Consider the following 27768-nt stretch of genomic DNA (forward strand, 5'->3'; position numbering starts at 1 on the left):
CAGGTGCAGCCCTTGGGATCCAGGGAAAATTAGATTAGGAAAGACTTTGCTAGTGTAAATTCAAGCTATCCTGACTTGCGAGAGACATGGCAGTGGCGGTGCACATGGTGAAACTATTTGGAGATGCCATTGATAGGACCCAGACCTTTATGCCCAAAACTGGGTGGGAGGGGTTCTTCTTCTGTGTTTATTTGCTAGGAAGGATTTCACTGAATACCATTTCACCGAATTTGTCCGCCTTTTCCCGCAAATAAATGTGGGGGAAGACCCGCTGCACCCCATTCATCCCCACTGCTCCAAATACCTAAAACCACACCACATCTATTCATCTGCGGTAAAATGCAGTCAAATGTGTTTGGTGAAGCTGGGGTCGGTGAAAGTGGCCTGCACGGAAAAAGGGCGGTTCCGGAATTCTCAGGCTTTATTAGTGGGTTCAATGGGTAATCCTTTTGTGGACAATATTTCAAGAGATGCGGTCTTCTGAACAACAGAAGACTGACTCATCTTTAGGGGGACATACCAGGAAACATTGAGCCAATAGCATCAGTCGGTGCATTTCAGTGGGATGGGAACCACAACATGTCTGAAGTGTGCGAAGTCTGCACAATGCTTATTAGCACATGGACTCCAGCACAGGCATCTCTTCTTAGCCAATCACAATGGTTGGAATGCAGTTTATATAATCTGTGATATGACCTTCATTCGAAACATCCTTTCTTAAACAGCAGACTGATAAGGGCCCAAGAAACAATGACCTTTCAACTGTGTGAAGGCTGTGAGGAACATGTACAGCTCAGATTCCCAGACTAGCAAACAACAACAAAACCCAAAATGTCATTGTTTTTGGTCCAATGGTCATTAAATTAAAATCATAAGTTATTTGTGTGCTCATTTCTTTTCTACTTACTAAAAACACGTTCCTTTTAGGTTACATAACTCTGTACAAATTGCCTTACAGATCTTGGGAGAAGTAATTACTGCTTGGGATAATGACCCATCCCCTACTTTTAGCCCTTGACTTCGCCTTGGGCTATCTTTTTGGGGTGCTCCCTCAGTCTACGAGGCTTAAATAAAAAAAATGAAAAAAAGAAACACTGCTTATAGGAAGAAAAAGTGCATTTTTATAGCAAATAAATTCGGTTTTACCTTTTCCATAAGGGAAACACATTTTGCCATAACGAGCGTTAATCAAAAATCGCCATCCTGCACATTTTGGCCCCAAAACTCCCAATTCGCTTTTGGTCAAACTAATTGCATCTACCTATATGATGAAGAAGCGTTCTCCAAGGTTTGATTCTTGGACATATAATAAGGCCTAGAAATACATTTTTATGGCTCATTGGTTTAGTTTCTCCTCCAGTAACAGCAGCATATATTAATGAAGAAATGTCGCTAAACCCTCTGCATTGTCCACAAGGCCTTCTGGGGCCTTGGGCCAAAATACCTTCAACTCTCTCTTCCTAAATATCTTCCGTCTTGAGCCCTTCGCTCATCCACCTCCAACTCCCTCAGGGTCAGCCGCTTCTCCAAGCAACAATTTGGGGGTAGATCTCTCTCTGCAGCAGGGGCCTCCCTCTGGAACAGCCTTCCTGCCTCTCTGAAACTTGGAGAACCATCTCCGGTTCCGGAAGCACCTCAAAACCTTCCTCTTTGCGTCCGTTTTCTCTCCCCCTCTCCCCTGCTAAAATTACTGAAACTACACTGAATCTGCAACTGGGCCACTCACCGATCTCGGTCCCTGGCCCAGCCACTCTCCCCTGCACTGTCTCCCTGGCAACCCCTGAACTGGGGAACTGTCTCTGTATCCTACAGCCCCTCCTCCCACCACTTCTCTGCACTTACCCTGCACTTGCCACCAGCTGGCCCTTATTATTTATCTTGTATTCTACTAACCCTGTACTGCACTTTCCCCTCTCCCTTTCCCCCTTGCACTTTTCCCTTCCCCTCTACCCTTGCACTTGCGCGATCTGAATGACACCTGGCCTAGTAGGATCGTTGTCTGTCTCCCCTTTGTGCCCCCCCCCCTGCCTTGTCGCGCCTTGAAACACTTGTGTATAGGCGCGTTACAAATGCCATATCATATCATATCATATTTGATCAAAGAAATTCATATCACAACTAGAATGCAGCTAAGCAGCCCATGTATGGGTTAGCAACATCTGCACACTTACATAGCCTGTAAAATGTTGACGGAGCAGCATGCATTCATCAGACTAATGTAAATGCAGGCACAGACAACGCTATTATGGATTTTCTAGAAACGTCTATGCATGTGCCAACTGTAAACACTGACCATTTTCTTTTCTTGTTTTAAGCATGGACCTATCTCGAGAGCAGTGGTGCACTGTACAGAGTGATCGTAGCCAACATTTGGACTGGCATCTTTTAATACTAGCTTAGTGCTGTATGGTCAGTGGATTGGTAGATGCATTCATTGGAATGGTGGGGGCGCTCTGAGCCGATACAGGGATCAACCTCCAGAGGCTGGGTGCAACACAAGAGTAGGATTGTTTGTGGGTCTTCTCTTTGCAGACGATTTGTGATTCAAGCTGATTGGTCAATTTACTGTGTGTGGAGCGCGTGCCACCAGATATCTGAAGTTTAGCCGCCAGGTACACTGGTGAGCTATTCGTGACTGCTTTGTAGATGATACATGCAGTCTTGAACAGCATCCTGTCTTGAAGTGGAAGCCAACGTAGTTTGTGTAGTACGTAGGTGATTCAGTCCAATATGATGCTCCCATAATAAGACGTGCTGCAGCGTGGTGGGCTGCTTGTGAACAGCTGGGAGCCCTGTAAGGAGAGCATTTCCCCATTGATGTGCGAGAGGCCTGCACTACTGTCTAGAAGTATTGCAGCAGGATGGTCTGATTTTTCGAGGGGTAGAGATTCTTACCCAGGCTATGTGGGCCTTCTTGGCTATGTGTTTCTGGAAGGACAGGGTGCTATCAATGGTGGATCCTAAGGATTTTGCTGAGTCTGAGAATTGTGGTTCAAATCCTTCTAGGCACATATAGTATATGTTGGACAAGTCCTTTTTTAGTAGGTGGACCGATGAGAATGAAATGAGTCTAGGATGGGTTTAGTTTGAGGTAGGTGGTCAACATCCAAGTCTGAATGATGGCTACGTAATCGCAGAGACAAATGATGTCCTGCAAACTATTTATTTTCATGTACAACCCTGTATCATCCATGTATTGGTGGCTGGCTATATTGGGATCTTTGAGGAGAGTGCCCAGAGGCACAATGTAAAGGTTAAACAGGGTTGGTGAGAGGATGGAGCCATGGGAGACTCTGCCGGAGACCTGGAGTCAGTTAGAATGTAACATGTTCATCTGGACAGCCTGGTGTCTGCCTCAGAGGTAGGAGGTAAACCAATTCAGGATAGTGCCAGAGAATCCCATCCTGTCAGCATGGTGGGAGAAAAGGATGTGTTGGTCGACAGTGTTGAATAAAGCTGAGAGGGTCAGGGAGGACAAGGTGTCATGAGTCGCCCTTATCCATGATTTGGAGGGCATCATTTACCACCTGGACGGTGGCTGTGTTGATGCTGCAGTTGGGGCGGAACCTTAACTGATAGTCATTTAAGCAATGGAGTTTATCGATTCTGTTAAGAAGGTGTGAAGCAACTACTTTTTCCAAGATTTTCCTAATAAACTGGAGGTTCAAAATGGCGCTGTAGTTGGCCAGGTCTGATTTTTCAAATAGGTCCTATGAAACCAGTCTTCTGTGAGGGAGGCATTGCTGATGCTGAGAAGCGCAGTGAATGCCGGGCCCATCAATTGTGTAATGATGGAGGTCAGGATGATATTGTCAGATTAAGAAGTAGGTTTGAGGGAAGCAATAATTTTTAGGAGATCTAGGGGGAGAGAGGAGAGAATTCAGTCCAGAAGGGCAAAGTCCATGCGGGTGCAGCAGTTGCCAATTCCGTGAGAGGTTGATTTGATGGTTTGTCCGATTTTGTCTATATTTTTCAATAACACATTTTTTGTTTTTGTTGCATTTTACCTGAGTCTCTAGTACCTCAGGGTCAGTGACGGTTTGCTTTATTACTTCAAAGAGGGCTTTGTTCGTGTTAGAGGCTGCCACAGTGGTGGTGGATTAGTAAACACTTTTGACCTTGGTAATCAGAAGCCTACGTTTGCTCGGAGAGATTTGAGGTTGTGTGTTTTTGCACCAACATTTCTCTAGGGCTCGGATTGAGTGTTTATTGGAGGCTAGCTCGGGAGTGTACCATGGGTCGGATGGTTTGGTCTTAGCCAGTCTGGATTTTAGGAGGAATGCATGTCCACCATTTTCATAGCAGAGTTGTTGAATGATTCCAGGAGGCCCAGGGCATTCTCTGTGGTGGGGAAGTCTGCACATTTCTCTTCTAGCTCATTGACCGGGAAGGATTTGAATGAGTGGTGTTGAGTGAGGGGGCATTTAACCTGAAATTTGTTGGCTCTGGCCAAGTGGGTGACTGATAATGGGATAGTGGCATGGTCAGACCAGGCAAGTGTGATAGGGTCTGTGCAGGTGATGCAGGGGGATGATGTGAAGACTAAGTCTAGGTTGTTGCCTTTGTTGTGTGTGGGAGAAAGCACAATTTCCTTACGGTCCATGGAAGCGGTCAATGCGAAAAATGTGCTTTGAGTGTGGTTCTCAGACTGTGACTTGGGGACGTTAAAATCACTGAGAAATACATTATTAGAATGTGCTAATTTGGCAGAGGAGAGTAAATTGGAGAGGTCTGTAATGAAAGAGTCACTCCTGTGAGGTGGTCTGCAGATAAGGTGGAAGGTGATAGATTCCTTGTGTGATAGAGGGAAAATGCAGGTGAGGGATTCAAACAAGCGTGTTCTCAAAGAGGGGATGATGGAGCGTGTCCAATCACTCCTTGGAAGATGCCACTCCACCTCCTTCCCATCCTGGTCGGCCGGCATAATGCATGTAGTAGCCTTAGGGTAGGAGGACATAGAAAAACACGTTGGGCGGATGGGGTAAACCATTTTTCAGGGATGAACAGGGCATCAAGTTTTTTGTATGAGATAAGCTCAGTGATCTCTGCAGTGTGAGCGACTGCTTAGCAAGCTATGATCAACATGAAAGGGTGTGTGCATGTGGTCTGTGGGTGTTGGATGGGGGCAAGGGTGATATTGATAAGATTCACTAGCATAGCTTTCCAGAACTGCCAAGGGCCATTTGAGTCCCAGTGAGAGTGGTAAAGGGCTGTGGAGGGAGGAGACACATGGTGATGTCTTCCGGTGAGTAGTAGTAATAGCGATTGGTTTTCAGGTGAAATGGAGGATAGCGGGTCTGGCTGTTTGCCCTTTCAGGTCCGATTAGGGACAAACAGGTCAGGTCCTTGTCTTTGCCCGTCATTTGCCGAGGATGTGGGCGATGAGAACGCCTAAGGAGGACTGATTAAATAGGGGGTTGATGGAGCAACTGAGTGGCAGGGCCTGGGCATGTGACCAGCAGCCTACTCAATGCTGTCTGCCTGGAGCTAGTGTAGAGTCCTTAGGTAGAGGCTTGGAAGGTAACAACGCTGGTGAGTGGCCGAGCAACTGAGTGCAGGTCCTGGTCTTGCGACCAGCAGCCTACTCAATGCTGTCTGCTTGGAGCTAGCCTAGAGTCCTTAAGTAGAGGATTGGAAGGTGTGAAAAGAGGTGGTGGGTGGAGCAACTGATTGGCAGTGCCTGGTCATATGACCAGCAGCCTGCTCAATGCTGACTTCCTGAAGCTGGCCTAAAGTCCTTAAGTAGTGGCTTGGAAACCATGAAAACTGGAGGTGGGTGGAGCAACCGAGTGGCAGGGCTTGGTCATATGACCAGCAGCCTACTCAATTCTGTCTGCCCATCACCCATGTACAGTTCCCCTTTACATATTGTTACAACATCTTTTATTTCACAGTATTCAGACGCACATCAGTTGCCTATTTCACTAATACCGCTATTACTAAAATCCTATTTTGCTGTCTGGTGATGGCAGTTAAAATACTGAATTCATCTCTTTACACTGTTGGAAGTTCTCAGGATTCAGTTGTATGAATGAGTTTGCTCTTCATAATATAACAAGATATTGTTTAATCTCTTTCCTGTTTCTGAAATGATAGCACACATTTTTCTGGCAACTGTAAAAATAGCAGATTTGCCCCTCCTCGTCATGCAATGTAATGGAATATGCATTTATACTGTGCCCATTCCCACCACATTGGTCCTCCAGCGCATGGGCTTGTATGTGTCCGAGTGGATTTTGCATTTTTGCCCACATCCTGGATTCCACACCTTGGTCTGTGGTGGGAAGATGAGGGTGAGGGCTGAGAGTAGGCTTGGAGCAATGTTCCCACAACAAACTCAAATCACCTGAAGTTGAGGTCATTCCTCATGGAGGAACATTAGAGGAACTTTAAGAAAGGTTTGTCTGAAGGTTATCCATGTGGTTTAAAGGAGGACTGGGCATGTGGGCCGAGCTCCCAATCAGTCTAAGAAATCTTGCAGAGAGGCAGTATGTAGTTGTATATTTAGAGAACTGTAGGGATATTTAGAGAAGGTGTAAGAATAAGGGGAGGGAGAGGTACTGAGCGACTGGTAACCAGTCAGAGAGTGAGATTCAGGGTTAGTTCTGCTTACGCAGCAGTGTGTTCAACTTTCACCTAATAGGACTGGGGGAATCACACAAGGTCCATCTCTACGGATTTGGGGGTAGGTGACAAACCAGCAAGTGTACATCTCCTCATGCAAATGGGTGAGACATTTTGACAGTGATAACACCTAGAAGGGAGGAGTGGGAGGAGCTGGGGATCCCTTATGGCAACTTGTGGGCGAGTCCTGCTCACCCGATTTTTCTGAGAAGGAGCAGCAGAGATTACAGAGTTGGGTGACACAGAGTTGGAAACATTTGGAAAATCACATCTGCACCAAAGCCAGCAGCTCTGAAACACAAGTGCATTGCTGCGGAATGGAAGTGACAGACCTCTGGCTCACCCTCTCACAAACTGGCATGTTGCCTGCTTTAAAGACAATACAGACTTTCCTTCCGCACCACGAAAAGGGCCCACATTCAGGCGCGGGTCTCTGGTGCATCCAACAACTCGGCTGAACTCTTTAAAATCTTCAGGGAACTAGCCAACCCATTCACAATCTCCTCCTCCCCTCTCCCCTTCCAAGCCTTCTGCAAAGCACTGGCCACTCACTTCACTACAAAAACTCAGGACATCCTGAGCACCCTTGCTTCCCTCTCCGCTGACCACTCCTCCACCTGCATACCACCTTTGGTTTCCCACCCTCCCTCCTCCTCTCTCTCCCCCTTCACCTCTGTCACACCTGATGAGGTCACCAGAGTTGCCCGCTCTGTGAAGGTCTCCTCCAGACAGATTTCCTCTTGCTCTTCCAGAACCATTAAGGAAAACATTGGCTCTCTTGACCCTACACTCGTCAATTTCTGCAACCATTCCTTTGTCACTGGATCTTTCCCCTCCTCCCTCAAGCACTCCGATGTGTGCCCTGTCCTGAACAAACCTTCAGCAGACCCCACCTGCCCAGCCAATGCCGCCATATATCTGTCACCCCCTTCCTTTGGAAAATCCTGGAGAAACTGGCCTTCCCCCAGCTTACTTCTCATACTGAACTTGTTGGTGGTTTCCATGACCATCAATCTGTATTCTGAGCATCCAGAGGCATGGAAACTGTTCTTCTTAACACCCACGGAGAACTGCGCGCATCTCTGGACTCTAACTTTCCAGCTGTACTGATTCTACTCAATTTCTCCTCTGCCTTTGACATGGTCAACCATGCCATCCTCATAAAACGGCGTCATGATACCCTTGGTGTCCAGGTGCGGGCACTGGACTGGCTGACCTCTTTCCTAACTGATCGTCCCATCACAAATTATTCTGGGCACCTTCTCCTCCCCTATCTCTTTCTCCACCTGTGGTGTCCCCACAGGGCTCCAACTTCTCCCCGTGGCTAGCACATACCATGGTCCACTGGCACTCCTCATTTCAACACTCTCTCTTAACTTACAGTGTTATGCAGATGGCACACAGTATTTCTTCAAACTCTAGACTGAGCCTCTTACTTCTTCATCATCCTGGATTGCCTATCTGCCATCCAGTCCAGGTGCATTTCGAACAATCTCTGCATCAATGTTAGCAAGACTGAGATCCTTTTTATTGAGTCCACCTGTTCCCTCTTTCTTCCCCGCACTCTGCCCATCCTCTATGGGCTCTCCCCCTTCACCTGAAGCAAGAAACCTTGTAGTCATCTTTGACTCCTCAATCTCCTTCCTCCCTCACATTCAGGACATTGCCAACTCTTCCTTCTCAAAGGAATTCTCCCTTTTCTCAGTTTCCCCAAGAAGATTAAGGTTACCCGAGCCCTGATTCCCTCTAGACTTGACTACTGTAATAGCCTTCTCGTGACTCTATCCTCTTCCTCTCTACAACCCCTCCAGCTAATCCAGAATAGGCCAGCAATATTTATCCTTGGCCTCAAGCCCAGGGTCCGCATCTCTCCTGCCCTAAAAACTCTTCACTGGCTCCCGGTTGCTGCACGGATTAAATTCAAATCCTTTTACATCATCCACAAGGCTGTCTGGGGGTGGGGTCCACGCTATCTGCAACTTGCTATTACTAAATACTCTCCCTTTAGACTTCTACATTGCTCTGGTACCAACTCTCTGTCTGTCAAGCGCTTTGCTAAACAGAGGGCTGCTGGCTGATCTCTCTCCTCAGCTGGCTTCTTCTTATGGAAAAGTCTCCCCTTCCTCTTTGTCTTCAGCCAGATCTCCTCAAATTCCGGAAGCTCCCAAGACTTTCCTTTTCACTTCCTCCTTCCCTTCTTCACTCCTCTGCTAATTTGACAGTCGCTGTGATTGATGACCAGAGCCCTTATGTTTGTGTATTGATTTATATATCACACCGCACCCAGGTGTATCTGGCCTCCCCACACCCAATCGCTTCAGCCTCTGCCTACACACAGCACTTGCCTTGGCACCCACTGGCCTATGCCTTGTAGGTCTGCACTTACCTACTTACTGCAGCCCTATGCTCCCTAGCACTTACCATACTTGGTACTCACTTCAAGTGCTCACCCATGAGCACGGACACTTCAGCACTTTCCCCCACTCCCTCTTCCCCTCCTCTCTCTCTGCACTTGCACGTTCTGAATACTCACAAAGCCCAGTAGGTTTGTCTTTATCCACTAGTGTTTATAACATGTTCAATCCCATGTTCCCTCCCTGTTGCCATGTGGACTCTTTGAAGCACAATTCACTTGTTGTATAAGTGCCTAACAAATGCATAATAACATTTTTTTTTTAAGGGGAGAGGGAAACATGATGCTCGTGGCCTTTTTACTACGTAAGCAGTGCTTGCTGCGTGCACAGGGGAGACCAGAATTTCATGTGGTAAATCCAGGGAATCATGTAACTCATGATTCACTCCCGACATCACAAGCCACTCAGGGACACATGCAGAAGTACAAGGCAATGCACTATGAACTAGAACAATGGACAACCACTGAGACTGAGGGGTGGGGGTGCCCTTTATGTTCTTGCCAGTACCTCTAGAGTTAAAGGTGTGTAGAAATCATACAACGAAGGTCAGGAAAGAATGACGGGCAGAGTACTTCAGCACAGGGAGGAGACTGAAAATCCCAGGTCTTATCACTGTCACCCCATTCACTGCATCAAAATGTAATGATGAGGTGGATGAGATGATCTTGGCAAATATTATGTTCCATCAGATCCTGGGTAGATGCAAGCATTGCTGCTAGAAAGCATAGCTACTGAGGCGGAAAAGGAGAATGGCACTCCACAGATGAAGAGGAAATAGTATAAACTGAGGCTTGCCTCCACATGTACACAACATCTTTAAGAAACTGACCTCCTATTCCAGATCAAAAAGCACATCACATCATTATGTGACTTCTAGAACTCCTTAAGCACCACCGGCAGCATGACTATGCCCACATGAATTCAGCCTCTGTGCTGCTAGCCCACTATGAAAGTCAAAAGCATGGCAAATCTGGCCATAAGAACGCTCTGCCAGAAAACCATCTGCAGAGGACTGGCTGGGACAATCTTGAGTATTACATCTATGCAGTCCCAAATGCATTGCCACCATACACAGACATGGGAAGAAGTCAAATGATCCAGGCTGAATACCTCCCGGTACCATTAGGCAAGTAGCACACCTCCACCAGTCCACACTATTACCCTTCAACATACCTCAGCTGGACCAGCGCTTGGCACTGAGAGAAGCACACCAAGTTGTATTTGCTGCATCCCAGAAGTGCCTAGCAGTGACACCCGTATGCATCAGGGCAGTATTATTTGAGCCTGACCAGAAGCATCACAAGTCCCAGGATAGACAGCACCTGCTTGTTGCTAACCTGACTATAATGTTGACAATACATATCTTGCCTTACACATTTGTGGAAAAGTCTGGATTCTGGCACCTTATGGGATAAGATGATAACCAGTGGGATGTTCCTGGATAACATTTCTTCTCTCACAAAGTGGTACTGAAATTGTACAATGAGGTTATGAGTACAGTGGAAATGGTACTGCAGCAGTCCTTCCTTGCGGCAAAAGTGTACCTCACCATGGAGATGTCGGCCTGTGCACAGCACACCGACCACACGGCTATCACGGCACACTGGGTGGTCTGTGCTTCCTCAAACAGTCAAGTGGGGCACCAGAATAATTCAAGGGGCATCAGCTGTGTGCAATTTGGCACCAGGCAACCCTGTGCATGCAAAGGATTCCGCTTTGAGGCCACAAAGGTGTTGACAGTTTGGAGGTGGTGAGGAGATGCCACACAGTTTGCATTTGGGCTTTGTGACAACAGGCAATAGATCACGTGGCATTGCTACCTTGTGAATTGGCAAGACAAGTCAATTCCCCAGGTGTGTCTGCGCCTTTCATTTTATCTACCCCCCTTGCCACATCCCTTACACCTCCACTTGACCTACTTCCCACAACCCTCCACTGGGCAGAATACCTCAGGTTCCTCTCCCCTGGTGGTCTTCCCTGGAGGAAACACCAAATAGACCTGCAAACAGAACCCTGTGTTATGTGAGATGGGTGTTGCAGTCACTGCTCCCTGATTCTCCTTCTGACATTCCCCCCTGCCATGGAGCGCAGAGGCTCCCCCATCACCTCCTCTTCCTTCCCCTCTTCCTTCCCTCAGGTGAGTTAATCTCCTGTAGAGGCATCTCGGCAGGCTAGTCCTCCCTCAGACCCCCACTTGACACTCCTGACCCTTGTCTGCAGCTGTACCCTCACCCTGTTGAGTGGAAATAACTTTGGCCTCTATGCCCTTAATCAAGTGAGGATCCGAACCAGATATCTCGCTTAGGGAATTGGCTGTGGCCACACCGCCTCTTTCACATGACAGACGTGACTACTTGCTCCTCTATTGCTTCAGTGGGGGCGTCCGCATGAAGCCCTCCCTCCTCAGCTTTTGTGCATATCTCTACCTGGGCTATTCAGAGGCCCTGCTTCCTCTCAAACTAATGAGCACTCTACCAATGCCTCTGCCTCCAGCAAACCGGTGCCTACAAAGAGAGTGAAAATGTACCCCTCCTCATCAATCATGGGAGCATCCTCTTCCGCTTGTGAGAGGAAATGCAGCTCCTCCTCCTCCCCCTGCTTTCTACCACTTTGCCCCCCAGCCTGCCAGCCAGCGTGAAGTGCATTTCCAACATACACAAACAGCCACAAAGGTGGAGAACGGAGTATGTGTGAACCTGAACGTGTGAACCCAAGAACCTTGAGAACTGGCACACACCCAAGTGGACAAACAACAGCACAAACACAGGAATAAACAAACCAATTCTAGGGGTACAGTTACAACTACAAGTACAATCACAATGGAAAACTACAATCTACAACTACTTCAATCTACCAAATGTAATAAACCAGTACACTACAAACACACATAGGAGAAAGTGTATTTTGCGCTATTTTTGTGTTGGTAAATTCTTTTTGTTTTTCATATTTTAAAAAGGGACACAAAAGGGGAAAGAGGCTAGTGGAGAAAGAGACTAGTGGAAAAAGCTAACTTTTTTTTTAAATTTGTGTAATAAAGGGAAACTAATACAAGACACAAACACACACTGGACACGCATTAGTCTAGGCGGAACAGAAACAAGTGACTTCAAAATGTCACTACTGCTCAAAGGACTGACAACAAACACAAATCATTGCTTCAAACTCCTCAAAGCACTGCCCAAAACCCTTTGAACACCCTACATGTGTGAGTCTACCCTACATAACACCTTCAGTCACGCCCTAGCAAAACCAACAAAGAAACAGGAAGTGAGCAGGGTCTTATATATATGGAAATGTGCATTCTCTTATAGGCTGCACGCATTCAGGTGAATCAGCTGAGAGGGCCGTTATTGGTTAGACAAAGCAGGGGGATTAACCTGTCATTCATCATGAGAGCCATCACTTCGGATTTGACAATGTGTAACACTCACCTGGTTCCCACGGGGGCACTGGTCTAGTCTGGATTGCTGTGGCCTCTTCTAGCGTGATGCGCAGGACCCGGAACACCGATTGGACAGGACCTCCAAATCGTGCTTGCCTGGCCCGCAGGAATATCCTTCTGCAGATGAGAAAGGGGATTAACAGTCTGCAGAATAGTGTGCTAGCTCCCCCCTTTCCCCCTTCGTTCCTCTCTAACTTCCTCCAAACCCCGGTTTAAGCTCACCTTATGGTTTGGAAGGATGAACTCTCCATCCTGCTTCTGGTGCAGGGGCGCGCGTTCGTCCAGTTACTTCACTGGTTTTCAGAATGGCGCTGGCAAAATCCACTTGACTTTCCTGAGCGATGCGCCGTAAGTATGAAAGTTCAAAGTTCAAGTGAGGCCCCCTTTATGTTGTCTTTCTAACCTGTGATCTGTCCTTTATTTCAGGTGCAGAATGAAGGCGATGCGTCGAGGGGTTAAACTGCCGAGGTGAGTAGTGATGAGGGCGATCCCTCTAAATGTCCTAATCATTCCCCAGAAATGTCTCTTGTCCTTTCCCCATAGGGGCTGGGGTACGGTACCTGCCAACGGGGCGGAGCCGACCCGAAATGTGGAAGAAAAGCCGGTAAGTATTATGGCTGTTAATCAGGCTTTCCTTCTGTGTTCCTTCTGCTCACCTTTTGTTTCTTCCTCTCTCCCCTAGGTGCAGAGATGTGGCGTCCGATGCTGACAGCCGCGATGGAGCCGGGAGATGTCTCGAGGACAGGTGAGTGAAGCGTGGCGCTGCAGCGAGCAACGCGATGCTTTTAAATGGAAGTCTTTCTTCAGGGATGCTGGCGAGAAGATTCCCGATGCAGGTAAGAAGTTTGAAATAGTCCTTGGTTTTCACCTTTCTCTTCTCTTCCTTCCTTGCAGGTCTTCCAGGTTCGAGGCGGGCGTGGCTGGAGTCCAGGGGCAGGAGCAGACACGGTGAGCGTTAAGCTGCAGGAAGCAGAACAACGCGAAGCATGAGCTGCTGTCTGGGCGTGGCTAAAATAGCCTCCAAAGAAGTCCCAGGTATGTATCCTTCCCCAACTAGGTATGTATCCTTCCCTGGCCACGCCCGAGTGAAAAAATAGTCCCTATGAAAAAATAGTCCCTTTCAGGTCCCAGGGAGGCCTGAAGCGTGCAGCATGGTCTGCATCAGGTAAGTGCACAAAACACCTCCCTTTATGAGCCTGGCGCCTATGGCGCCAGGACTGATGTCCAAAGAGCCCCTATAAGGGGCCGCTGGGCTTTTACCCGAGGGCATGATGCCTGCTTCCGGGGGTGCTGGGCCTGGCCTGGTGCTCCGGGGGTAGGCATCATGACACAATGTAGTCAATTTCTAGAAGTAGGGACAAATATTCTCTAAGGGACTTGTCTGATGATGCTTGTCCATTTTCAGAAAGTTTGTCTAGACCTTTTTGATAGGGAATTGGAGGAAGAGGGTACAGGAGATATAACGTAGGAGGTGTTGCAAGCACCACCTGAAAGTAGGTTAAGACAAACATTCTTAGGCCAACTAGTGCCTGTTAAATGTACTGACCAACACATGCAAGACCATGTGTTATGTTTTTTTATATTTGTATAGCGCATACTGCCATTGCTATGGCTTTGAGGCACTGTCTTTAAAATGTGCAATGTGGTGAAACCTGGTGATCAGTCATCTTCAATTAGAATCCAAAGAAGTTAAAATAAATACGGTAAAATCAGAAGTGATTGCAAATAATGGATATCAGCAATAAGAGACGCCAATGTACTCTTACACAGTTGCTGGGAAAGTCCATTGAAATTCATTTCTGCCACTGCACAGAGCTTGTCAAGTAATTCATGATGCTGCTGCATGGAGTCTTACCTGTTCTGAACGCTAACTCAGCAAAGCAAACCAACAGTTGTTTTCATTGCGTACAGGAGCCAGCTTACTTTATGGTGGGGGTGGGCCAAGAGGAATGGCACTGCAAGCTTCCACCGACCTTCCCACAGAGCTTGACCACAGTGGCATCACGGTGCTTGCACAGACCTTCCCACAGAGCTTGACCACAGTGGCATCACGGTGCTTGCACAGACCTTCCCACAGAGCTTGACCACAGTGGCATCACGGTGCTTGCACAGACCTTCCCACAGAGCTTGACCACAGTGGCATCACGTTGCTTTCACAGACCTTACCACAGAGCTTGACCACAGTGGCATCACGGTGCTTGCACAGACCTTCCCACAGAGCTTGACCACAGTGGCATCACGTTGCTTTCACAGACCTTCCCACAGAGCTTGACCACAGTGGCATCGTGGTGCTTGCACAGATCTTGACCACAGTGGCATCGTGGTGCTTGCACAGACCTTCCCACAGAGCTTGACCACAGCGGCATCACAGTGCTTGCACAGACCTTCCCACAGAGCTTGACCACAGTGGCATCACGGTGCTTGCACAGACCTTCCCACAGAGCTTGACCACAGTGGCATCACGGTGCTTTCACAGACCTTCCCACAGATCTTGACCACAGTGGCATCGTGGTGCTTGCACAGACCTTCCCACAGAGCTTGACCACAGCGGCATCACAGTGCTTGCACAGACCTTCCCACAGAGCTTGACCACAGTGGCATCACGGTGCTTGCACAGACCTTCCCACAGAGCTTGACCACAGTGGCATCACGGTGCTTTCACAGACCTTCCCACAGAGCTTGACCACAGTGGCATCGTGGTGCTTGCACAGATCTTGACCACAGTGGCATCGTGGTGCTTGCACAGACCTTCCCACAGAGCTTGACCACAACGGCATCACAGTGCTTGCACAGACCTTAACCAGAGTGGCATCGCAGTGCTTGCACAGAGCTTGACCAAAGTGGCATTGCAGTGTTTGCGCAGAGCTTGGAAGATAAAACCAGAGCTCAAATATTCGAGGCCCAGACTCCCTGTGTGATTTGGTGGTGATGTGACTAAGTCTACACAGGAGCCTAGATTTGCAGCTCGCTTCCGCCTTTAGACGAGAAGGTTGCAACAGAGGTATAGATATCCAAAGGTTCACCGTCAGTTTAACCCCAAAATCTGAAAATCCGGTATTTTATTTTTAGGGCAGGTCCCAGATGTTAAAATAAAAGAGTTAAGCCTCCTAAGGGTAATTTGGCGTTACGTGGCGGGGCTGTCTATGCAGCCTGCATGATTCTTGTAAGAGGTACAACGTATGTTGGCACCCATAGAGGAGCTTTCATGGGTCTCGTGCAGCCTGGTTTTATTGCTTGATTATGGAAATGGCACGTGGCCTGTTTCATTCCTAGACTCAACACACCTCTGCTCAGACTTTTAGACCCGGCTGCCCTCTCATGTCAGTTTCATGATCCAGCACCTTAACAGGGCGCGTGGGCTGTGGCATACATTCAAAAGTGCAAATATGAAGAGCTCGCACCATGCATTTAAAACTTCAGACATGATTCGAGGCAGAACATGATAACGAAGGAGGGGCTGGGCTCCCCTGCTACACATTCCTTGTAAGAGGGGTTTGCGGGGCGGCTGCTGAATGGGAGCGAAGCCATCCATGCTGGATGTAGAAAAGCTGCCGTGATATGTTTGCAGGGGAAGTGACTAGTTTGGCAGTGATCCTTGCAATATTGACATTGAAGGCCATTGTTAGACTACGTTAAGCCTCGCATGTCACTCACAGTGGGAAACCTCCATTCATTTCACATTCTACCAGCCTGATAGCTGTTATGCGTTTGCAATAGTTCTGTGTGCAGTTGGATACGAGGTTTAATTAATTAATGTATACTTGTTATATTTAGTACAGTTGGTTTACATAAATCCTCACACGATTGATAAATAAAACCACAACCACGAGGGAATTCAGCAAAAACAAGTCACCAGAATAAGCACAACAGTTCTTCCATAACAAAGCTAGAGGGCTTAGAAAAATAATTTATAATTTTGCATTTCAATGTAACCAAAGCTGCAACCCTCACACCGCTGAGCTGTCATACATTTCTTGTACAAAAAAAAAAAAACAGCCAACTTGAGTGTTGCCCACGACCACTAACCAAAGTTGCATTGTAGCCACCCTGGAAACATTACCTCCCAGAGAAACAATATGCAATGCATGTCTCACAATAAACATAGTTTTACAAGAAACCACCTGGGTCTACACATTCTTGTGTTAAAGTTAAATTGATGGGGTGTGTACTGTTGAGGCGTCATGTAGTCGATCAACAAGGTACTCAAAATTAAAAATGGCATTCCGTTGACTGGACATTTCTGTGGACAGATGCAACAAGCATGGGGTTTTGGTCCGCTTACTGGGTAAACTACTTTATACCTCCCAATAGTACGCCTGTCAGGTCCCGTCCCTTTACAGCTGGGAACAAGGGAGAGGGCCCTTTTCCTCTGTTTCTGCTCACACTCCTAATTGAAACCCTGGCTGAGGCGATGAGAGGCAATGGGTTGGTTATTGCTATTGGATGGCCTGGGGGTCATGTGGAAACATATCCTTCTTAGCAGACGATGTTCCCGGAAACGTCAATATCTAGGACAAGCGCAATCCCTTGTGAGTATGGTGCCCATGTGGTCAGTTGGGGACATCAGCATACTACATCGTCAAGGGGGACCAAGAAGACCCCGAGCCATGGGGGGAACTTGTATCCACTAGACAACCGTTCAAATATTTGGGTGTCATGAGTACAAGGTCCCAGGACGAGTTCTTTCACTTTAAATGGCACCGAATAGTGGCTGGTTTCCTCAGGGATGTCGAGCGGTGGGCAGAGCTCCTGCTGTCTCTTTTGGGCAAGGTGGCACTCTTTAAAATTGTACCATTCCCATAGTTTCTCTACATCATGAGAGCTACATCACATGCGATACCAGATGAAAGCTTTAATAAGCTGGACAGAGGGTTCAGAAAAACGCATTCGGCACCTCCACCCGGGGATAGCCCATGACACACTAAGGAACTCGGTCTGGGAAGAGGGACTGAACCTCCCTAACTTACAGAAATATTTCTGGGCCACCCAATTGGTACCAGCAAATGATCTTTTTAGAAGAGGGGGATCCCACTAGTGGTCCGGAGATATGTCAGATGGGAACATGGACCCCAAGCCAAATTTCATATGCGTGTAGATGCCCTACGCAGTTCCCTCAGACATGAAAGCTGATGGTCAAAGTATGGAAAACCCTAATGGATGAGTTGAGAGTTGGGAAGAGGCTGGCCTTGGACTGACCCCCTATAGGGCAAATGATTGATCTCTGAGCTCAAGAAAGTTGAGGGACGTCGGGGTTGGATGGAGAAAGGGAAAATACAGGTGGGAGATGTGGTAAGCGTAGAAGGATTAGTGTGATTCTGGGAGTTGAGAACCACTTTCAGGGTGCCTTTGGCCATGCAATGTCAGTATATGCAACAGGACCACAACCTTACGGTGCACCATGGTGAGGAATTGAATCTTCCCTGAGAGTCCCATTTGATGAGACTGGTAGCTATGGAGAAATCTGAGGGAAAGCCAATCTCCACAGCATATGAATGGTTTGCTAGTACAATGTCGAAGCCACTGAATAAATTGAGAGACAGCTGGGAAAGACATATGGGCTCTTTGAACGATGGGGATTGGCAATGAGCCTGGGAATGGTTATAGAGGTATCAATTGATTCCAGACTTAGGGCAATTCAATGTAAGATTTTACATAGGGTGTGTTATACCCCTTCTGCACTTCATAAAATGAGAAGGGGAGAAAATGACACGTGTCCCACATGTGTCCCCATAAGTAGGGACCTACTTCCATAGATATTGACCGGCCCAAATATAAGTACCATTTGAGCTGAAGTGATCAAAATCCTGATTACCTTGGTGGAAGACCACCTAGCCATGGACCTGAAGTGTACAGGGAATCTGGGGGGACTCTGCCCTCACAGCCAACGGAAGAACCCTGACAAGCCCACTCTCCTAGCCTTGATGGAACGAAGCGTAGCAGGGAAGTGGGGAGTGGAGCATGTCCCTTCTCTCCGGACCTGGGAAGTGTCAATGCATAGATGTATAGGGCTGGAAAAACAGGCTTATAAAAATAGGTGGTGTCCACAAAAACATGAGCCAGTTTGGGGGAAATGGATAAGGAGGGATCAAGGGACTTGATGTCTGATTGAGACTCAAGATATGCACTGGAAGTTCCTGTAGGGATGGAGGGTCAGATGTTAATGGTTTTGGGTGGGAGGGTGCCGTGGTATTGAAGAAGTGGGGGAAAGGGAGTAAACAAGTTCATTTGGGAGTCATGTATTTATTCTTCTTTAGAATTATCTGACTTTGGCCTCAATGTGACAATGCTGTGGGTTGTCCACTAGTGTCTGGGTAAGGGAAGCATATTTCTTATACAGGGAACAATATTGCTTGGAACGAAATGGGAGGAGGGGGCAGAGGCGGAGCCTCACAGCCCCTCGGCCATTCTACAGATATTAGCCAATGTTGCTTTTGTAGGCGACCGTGCACGGCTGGCCACGTGGGGATTGTGTATTTATTGAATGGATGTCATTTTTGGGATAACGGTATGTCATATGTCGCACGTCTATTCATTCAAACCTCAATTAAAAAAAAATAAAACTGGGATAAAACTTCAAGATGTCCAGAAATTAGCTGCATCAGGTGACCTCCCCTTCACAGTTTCAAAAAGTTGAGGACTCAGAAAAAGATGGGGAGGACAGAGTCACACAAGGAATGCTGAGGCGAACAGTGGCCTGTAATGAACCCAGAGAAGCCTTTCCAGTACCCCAAGAACAAGTTCCCACAGAGGAATCAATTTGGACAGACTACTATTTCACAGATCAACTAATATTCATCAATACATTGATTTCAAAACGAATCGTTTTGAAAAATAGTGGCATTAAGTATTATGACCAACCAATGCTTTAATCATTCTTAGCAGCAGTAAATTAGCGCTTTAAAAACATAATGATTTGTGAGTGTGTACAAATGTGTGAATGAGTTGCATACTTTTGGACGCTACGCATTCCGCTAGTAGTTTGGGGGTGTGGGGAGGCTGGGTCCTACTGCCAGGAAGGGTGAAGAGAACCGCAAAGACCCTGGGAGGACTGCAGCCTCTACTGTGCAAACTGAATGTTTCTCCTCCCCAGAAAGTCAGGGTGCGTACACCTGTGTGACATGGAGGAGAAGCGAGTCATGTATGGCAAGTTGTATTGGCTTTCAGAAGTAGCATGGGTGGTAGTCTGCCCATGTATATGCCCTCTGGTGGCATCAGATACACAGTTTACAGTGCCGGCATCCTTAATGTCAATCCAGCTACATATTATTTTAATCTGCAAAACTCAGAGGTGAATGTTGTTGTCCTGGAACGCATCTGCCTTGCACCCCATCAAACCTGTTTCAACATCCTGCCCACCACCGCTTGTCCTTCAAGTGCCATCTCCGCAGCTCCCACTCTGAGTCTGTGTGTTTTCTCAAGTCTCTCGAGTGGTGCCCTTTTGAGAAGCACTGAGGCCAGTAATTCCAAGCTCAGGAAAGATTTGCTATCAGGTAGGGCACACGGTAACGGGTGGAAAGTTGGAAACACAATGGAACTCTTGTTCCAGTGTGAGCGAGAATGGGCTTGGGTCTCCGTGAGAAGTTTACATAGCGACATGGCTCACTCTATTCGGAAGATACCAGCAAATCTTGTTTTAAATTTGCATTCGGAGAATTCTAGTCCTGGCTTAATAATGGGGAAATCCAAGAATCCATTTCCCAGAATCCAAAAAAAGAAATAGGATTGGAATGGGGCATGTTGGAATTTGAGAAGTCCATTATTCTGGAGCCAAATCCACACCACACTTGAATACAATGATCGCAAATGGGAGCTATTTACATAGTCAGTGGTTATCCAGAAAACCTGGCATAGTTGAAACCCTAGGATCTGGCATTAGAAGCCTCTTCGTTAGGGCTGGAGGGTGGGACTAATATCAGCGTTGAGGGCTATATTTATGTTGAAGCTAGGCAGCACCCCCACCCCATTGCCACTTTTGGGGAAGCTAAAATCTTTCAGACCGACTACATCCGCCAACAGGCCTCCATGTCGTTTCTTGTTTCCTTCATATGCTCATAATTAACAATGTTGAGAGTGTGAAGTAACATCTCTAATAACATTTAAAAGGATATTTTCAAAATGAGATTTTCTTTTTCATCAGCTTTATGTCAACATAGCTTGGTTTTAATAAGAGCGGAACATACAGACCGCCAGCCTCAGAGCGGTCCTCACGCTCATCCCCTGGTGCCAGCTGCTATAATTACAATCACTGCTCGTGCCCCGGCCTTGACAGATGTCCCTCGCTTCTCGTCTGATGGCACATCGCGACGCAGCCTCAGTTTTCTCGATCTTCGCATATTTTCTTAATTTCTAGTTTATTAAATTTGAGGCACGCGGGTGGGTGAGGGGTGAAGGAAGCAGGTGTGGAAGAATGGCGAGGGCCGTAATCAGGCGGTGCAGGGCCGCTGAAACAACGCACACTGCACGGTGGTTGCTACGCAATGCCTCCCGAGGGACACGGAAACCGTGCTAATGCTATAGCATGCAAGTCTGCTCCTCCAATTCCTCTCTGCCGCAACCACACCAGGTTTTCCTGCTAACCAATGACGAATAGACTATGGAAAAAGCGCTCATTCACGTTCATTCTGTGCAAACTTATTTTTTGCGTGGGTAGCCTGAAAACTAGGGTGACCAGATAAAAAAAGGCCTTAGACATAAATGTAGGATTAAAGTAAATACAAAACAAAGCTGTAGCCCTACTTCTATGTCACTGGCCTGTTGCGGGGGTGGGGAGGTTGGTGCTCAGAGGCACACTCCTCTCATTAGAGGAGAGTGGACGGGGAGCGCAAGGGGGAGGAAATGGGGGCATGAAAAGCATTTCACTCCCCCATTCACGCAGGAAGAGTTGCACCGGGACACTATTTTGGGATTGCGAAATCGGGTCCCGGCATAAAACCGGGACGGTAGGCACCCACCATTGCAAAAGCGGGACAGGGTTTTTAAAATCGAAAAACTCACAGGACGGCAGGTGATTTCCCGGGACTGCCCCGGGAAAACCAGGACGTCTGGCCACCCTACTGAAAACATGGTGTGGATTTGCAATGCAAATGGACGTTGAGATCTGGGCTACAAAAGCTACCATCTCCCCAATAACCTCAGCAGTCTTTCCGGGTAACCACAGACTTTCAGTACTCTAGGACCACTACAGTGGTGATTTGGCGGTGTATACAATCTTCATAGCATTACTATGGAAAGGACTCATTGTAATCTCATGGACTTCGTGTGGGTACCTTGATCAGGTGTAGAACATTGCCATATGTTAGGAATTCTGTTATATAGTTAGTGGAATTGGAATTAGTGGCATAATAATTGGATAAAAAAATAATAAACTAATGGTGTCTTGAAAAAGTGCCTAAACAAAGTTTATAACATTGCTGGCAGACGCCAGCGTCCCTTTTTAGCCTCGCTGAATGTATCGTCGTGCCCTTTACAAGCAAAGCACTGCCCAATGCCCAGAGGTCAAAGTGTACGAAAAGAGGTAGTGGAACTATGTTCCCTACTGGCCCACCCGCGCTACCCACAAACCCCATCGCCAACCCCCACCCCAAAACAAACACACCTGCTATTTAAGGGAATGTTCATTGCAGTGCAGTGAAGGGCAAGCTTCAACTTCCTCCCACACTTTCATTTTAAAACTAAACCATTCTGTAACGGTTTCTTTTTAAAATAAAAGTGTCCATGACCAGACAGGGGATGTATCTGTTGGGGGGATCAGGGGGCACTCTTTCTCGATAGCAAAGTTGGCGTGGGTTTATAAAATCAAGAAAAGAAAAATAAACTTCCACCTGAAATGTGATGATAGAAGAAAACATTTTAGCTAAATGGCACATGCCACAGGGTGAGCATGCTCTCTCAGCACTGCTCACGTGGCTCTAAACTGGAGGTGCGCTTCCACTGATTGCTGCTGCTGTGGCACGTGGCTTACTCTTCATTCACCTGTCAGGAGGAGGTCTTTTTCCTTGGAGCTTTTTTAAACCCACCATAACTTTGTGGTGGTCGCTAAGCACACCCCAATGTGTCAAGCACAGAGACCTTTGACTATACTGCCCTGCTGATCTCTAATAAGGGTGACATGTGTTTGCTGATGTCTGCATGCACGAGAGCTGGTGTGTTCGTAGAAAACAGCACTGTGCTATAAGGCAAAATACGATGTTCTGGAGTTAAAAGATTGCACTTCAGGTCATGTTCATATGCACAATGCATTGCTCGTGTGACTCTGAACGCAAGGTAACCGTCCAGTGATGGCTACTGGGTGGTACTGTGACTTGTGTGACTTAGGTGACAATGCTTAATCTACTATATACGTCTTGGGTTGAAGAACGTATGAATACAAGCGCCTAGATGCCCACAGGCTTGGTGCACTATGCAAATGTCAAAACAAATAAATAAATAAAATATCACTGCCATGCACAAACAAAATCCATGTTTATAGAGCCATAGCTCTAACGTGTTGACCCGCAATGCTTTGCTCATGTACCTCTGAACTGTAAGTGCACTTGCAGTGATTGCTAAGGGTTGGTGGCCGGGGGACACTGCTGCATGCATGTGTATGACTTGGCTCACATGGCTTATTGGGATACATCTGTTACACCAGTGCTGAACGCCGGGCAAACAGAGGCTGCTATTGATTATCTACAATGACTCAGGCTAAACTGGTTGGCAAAGCCTGGCCTGCCCACCATGTGCTTGCTTTATCCACCACTCAAGGTACATGTAGAATGCTTTTCCTTTGGGTTTAGAGTTTTACATGCATTGCAGTTGGAGGCCATAGAGCCTATAGGTATAACACTATCCGTGCATTGTATTCTGCTTATAAAGATGGTCTAGGTGTGCTTAATATTGGCTTTTTACCTACATTCTGTAGTGACAATTATTTAGAGATGTTTACTACGTTATAAACACTCTTTATTGGCTCTTCAGTTCTGTATTTATTGGACTGTATTGCAGCTATGTTATTACACATCGCTTGAACATTGAGTGGGCTGGCCCAGTGTGTGCTGTCCCAATGGACACTGCATCCGGGCTTCTGAGGAGTGTGGTTACTGTCCTGAGAAGAGGTTCGGACTGCAGAAAGTTGGGATATTTCTTTCATGGAAAGTAAAACACTAGACCAGAATCTACATCAGCACTGGATATGTTCTCCGGTTGCATAGATCTGACATGCTTGAGAACATGCACACATGACTAGAGATGTAAACATGAAGCAGAAATTCATTTTGCAAAGTTTTCAGCAAGATTGGTTTGGCACTTGCCTTTTCAGGGTCAAAAAGTCAATAGGGATCAGTTTGTGAAGATGGCTTTGTATGTCGGCATCCAACTCCCAGCATGCACTGCATTCCTTTACTATCTTGTTTTCATTGTGTATTTTTTTGGGCAGCCTGTTCCGTCATGCAAGGCAGTCTGTTCATGTCTATTTGTCAATCTTCTCAGACGTTGTGGCTCCCAGCCCTAGCATGCGCATTTATATTTTAATATTTGTTGCTACAAGTGCCAGCATGCAACATTCCTCTGTTGGTTCACTCTCTCAATGTTCACTAGGAATGTACAACACACGTTGCATCATGCAAAAGATTGTTTGTTCACATGAAAGTGTCCTCAATAAATTAATAATGGGTACAAGGTGGTCTTCAAGTTTCTACAGCAAGAGCAAGGTTCTGCAACCTTTGGCTATCCAGATGTTTCGGACTGCAACTCCCATCAGTCCAAGCCAGAATAGTCAATGGTAAAGGATCATGGAAGTCATGGTCCAACACATTTTTACAGCCACAGGTTGAAACCCCTGTTGTACGTGAACTCTAGCCTTAAGTGCCCGCATGCAGCTTTCTTCTGTATGCTCAGTTTCTCAATGCTTGACACATGGTGCTCTAGGAATTGCAACTTTAAGGTTGCGTATGTAGTTTTACTCCTTGTGCACAATTTCTCAATGGTTGATTCAAAGTGTTCCATTTATTTGAAGCGTAATTTCCTGTATGCAGCATTATTCCCTTGGCTCAATTTCCCAATAATTGGCTCAAGGTTCTCTAGTATTAAATTCGTAAATGCAGCTTTATGCGTACCCCACTTCTCAATGATTCTCTCGATACACTCTAGGAACTCAAGCCCACAATTCCAACACGCAGCTTTACTTCCCATTGCTGGTTTCCCAATGAGCTTAACAAAGTCAAACTTCAAATTCCATCATGCAGTCATTCTTCTCAATGTGCCCTCACACTGTGCTCTAGAAACGTAATATTTCAACACTCAATGTTAAATTTGTCTCTGTGTACAATCAGTCAGCCTTTCTACTGGGGATGGACGGCCCTTAAAATGCTTCACTAGAGCACTGCTACAAAGCAACTCGAGCCACTCGAGGCGGAACAGAGATGACTTGCAAATTGAAGCGAGTCGGAAAATGTCCAATTTGGCTCAAATCGGTTTGAGCCAATACAAATCAAAAGTCACTACAATTGGAATTGGGTCAAAACAAAATCCATGCGAATTTTAAGAAAGGAGAGAGCAGATTCCCAAAACATATTAAGGGCACCCTATTCTCAAAGGTTACCTGAATGTTGCATTTCAGAGGCACACATTCAGATGCCCCCCCCCATTTGCACAAATAAGTGGGGCATGCATGTGCATTCCAAAATGTATCCTGAATCCGTAAACCCAATGCTCTTTGAAATGTGCAGAAAATAGATATATTCCACTGCAACGATTTGGCTATAAACTCCTTCTGCCCCACTTGTATTTCTTTCTCTCAAACAGGGATAGAAATGCTTAATTTCTGAACATCACAACAAACGCCCCTCTGGTGGATGCTAGGAGCCTGTTATACATTTGTATGCAGCGGTGCTGCTGCACACATTAATTTGGGCTGGCGCACAGCCCTCGTGAAAATGCACAGTTCACCTTTATGGATAAGGTGATCTGTGTATTCCTAAAATGAATTCAAGTGAAAAAGCACACCCTCTAAGCTTCGTTCATTTGTATTTATGCTTACGTCCCTATTGTAACGTTTTCATAGCCACCAGTAATAGTGAATTCTGGGTTACTGATCGAGTACCCTGGAATGCAGTATCACCAAAGAGTTTTATTTGAGAAGTAAAACCATCAAATACTTGTATCTTTATGACTGTCTCAAGTTCTGGTTCAAAGTTTGAACCCCTTTTTAGCATCAGCTCCAAACAGTTTGACACTTTTGAGCTGAGTCGAAAGGCCATAGTAAGGTTGTAATGTTTTTTAACTGGTTCACCCATCCCCAGTTTCTACTCAATATGGGCTGTACCGCTCTGGTTTAGGCTCCGTTGCTTCTTCTCAGCATCTCGGCGTTTGCCCTTTTGCCTCACCCTAGACTACGGCTTCAGTCCATAGGCCGCATCCTCTGGCTGCATCCTCTGGGTATCACCTTAACCTCGCCACTCTCCTCGTCTCCAGGTCTGCTCTCAGCTTCGGGTCCCCATGACAGGACTCCCTCCAGCGGCTCTATTTTCAGCCAGCAGTGTGTGTCTCCCCTGTGAATTCGTCTGCATTGCTCCAGTTTCCCCCACGCAGGTAGGAGTTCTTGGCTCATCTTAGTTGCTGGCGGTGTTTGTTGATTTCACAGAGCACCACCTTGTCTATGATAGCTACTCCTCACTTACCAATGTTGCCACTTCCACAGAACCCTCCCTCTTTTTTCCTGCTTTTTATTTCACCTTTATCCGGCACTCGACCCTACTGCGTAACTCTATACCACAAGTGTAGTTATTGGCACCAGGCGACCGGTTCAAATATGGGCAATGAAACCATATCTGCTCTTTAATGTAGCACTGAAGCCTTTTGTTAAGCCGGCCCGCTGATTACTCAAGTTTTTACTGAAGCCAGTAATGCAAATCATTCACGCCACTCACACATGCTTCCAAATGCCCCTCCCACTAGACAGCAGACAACAGAACACTAGACCTCTACAACTAACTTACATTTCACAGCTACAGCCAATGCAATCTAGCACTATTGCCACACGAGGTCCCCTTTCTAAACACAAATGGATTGATGTTCTTGACAACAGACACAATCACCCGCAGGCAGAGCTCAGGATAGCTCTGTTTGCACGCACGCATCAACACAAAGAGCAAATCATTCTCTCATGTTCTCTCTCCTCTCAACTAATCAAACCCACTCAGACTCAGATACCCCAGAGACATTGAGACCAAACCAATGGCAAAGGTGTGCAAATGAATCCTAGTAATATGACTTTAGATACCCAGTTTGATATTTTGGATGCTAATTTTCCTCATTGAATATATACTTTGTTTCAGGGGTGACCAGTCCCTAATGGTTGATGGCACTGGGCCGCTCACTTTTAGTCATTTCAAAGTATGCATTGTGCATGCATTGTAATGACTACAGGAGCCAAGCCAGGGGTGAGAAGAACATTGCTTAGTAACCTTTTTCTCATCTCTCCGCTGCGGATCGTAGAGAGGTTACCAAACAACACATGCTGTGAGGTTCTTTCCTGCAGCCCAGGGGGAGATGTTCATCGCCACGCCTGTGAGCCGAGAAAGGTATGATTTTTTTTAAAGGGGTTTGTGAGTGTGTGTCTGTAGTATTCCAGCCTGGATGCTAGGGCTGTGAATAAATGTTGTGTGTATGTGGGTGGGTGGTGTGTGGTACATGGAGTAAAATTCATGCCAGAATGCAGCGGGTGTTGGATTTCTGGGTTACCCATTATCAGAGGAAGGAGGGCACAGTGGAGAACACTACGGTGACATGTTTTCTTCCACTTGTATGGCATTATGGGCAAAACAAAAGTACATTTTTAACTGAGGGCACTGGCTTGCAAGAATAGATGCGTTTTCTTACTATGGCAGGACATTTTCATTGACATTATGGAAGAAGCCAACATGATGAGTGTTCTTACATGACCATACTGGCTTACCGTGGTGCATGGTGCCTGCATGCAGCTTTCTTCTGTATGCTCAGTTCCTCAATGCTTGACTCAAGGTGCTCTAAGGAATTCCAACTTTAAGATTGTGTATGTAGTTTTACTCCTTGAGCACAATTTCTCAATGGTTGATTCAAAGTGTTCCATTTGTACTGCCATTATGGACCAAGACAAAATGCATTTTATTTCATGGGGATGCTGGTTTAATTGGCACAGCCACAGCATGGGAATGTTTTCTTGAAGAGGTAGGACATTATAACTAGCGTTATGAGCAAAGCTAAAGTGAGTGCCCATATGTGGGTATACTGCCATGAGCACAACCAGCATGTAACCTTTTTTGATGTGGCATG

This window comes from Ambystoma mexicanum, chromosome 9 (genome assembly GCF_040938575.1).
Source record: "Ambystoma mexicanum isolate Mex_15411 chromosome 9, UKY_AmexF1_1, whole genome shotgun sequence".
NCBI lineage: Eukaryota > Metazoa > Chordata > Amphibia > Caudata > Ambystomatidae > Ambystoma > Ambystoma mexicanum.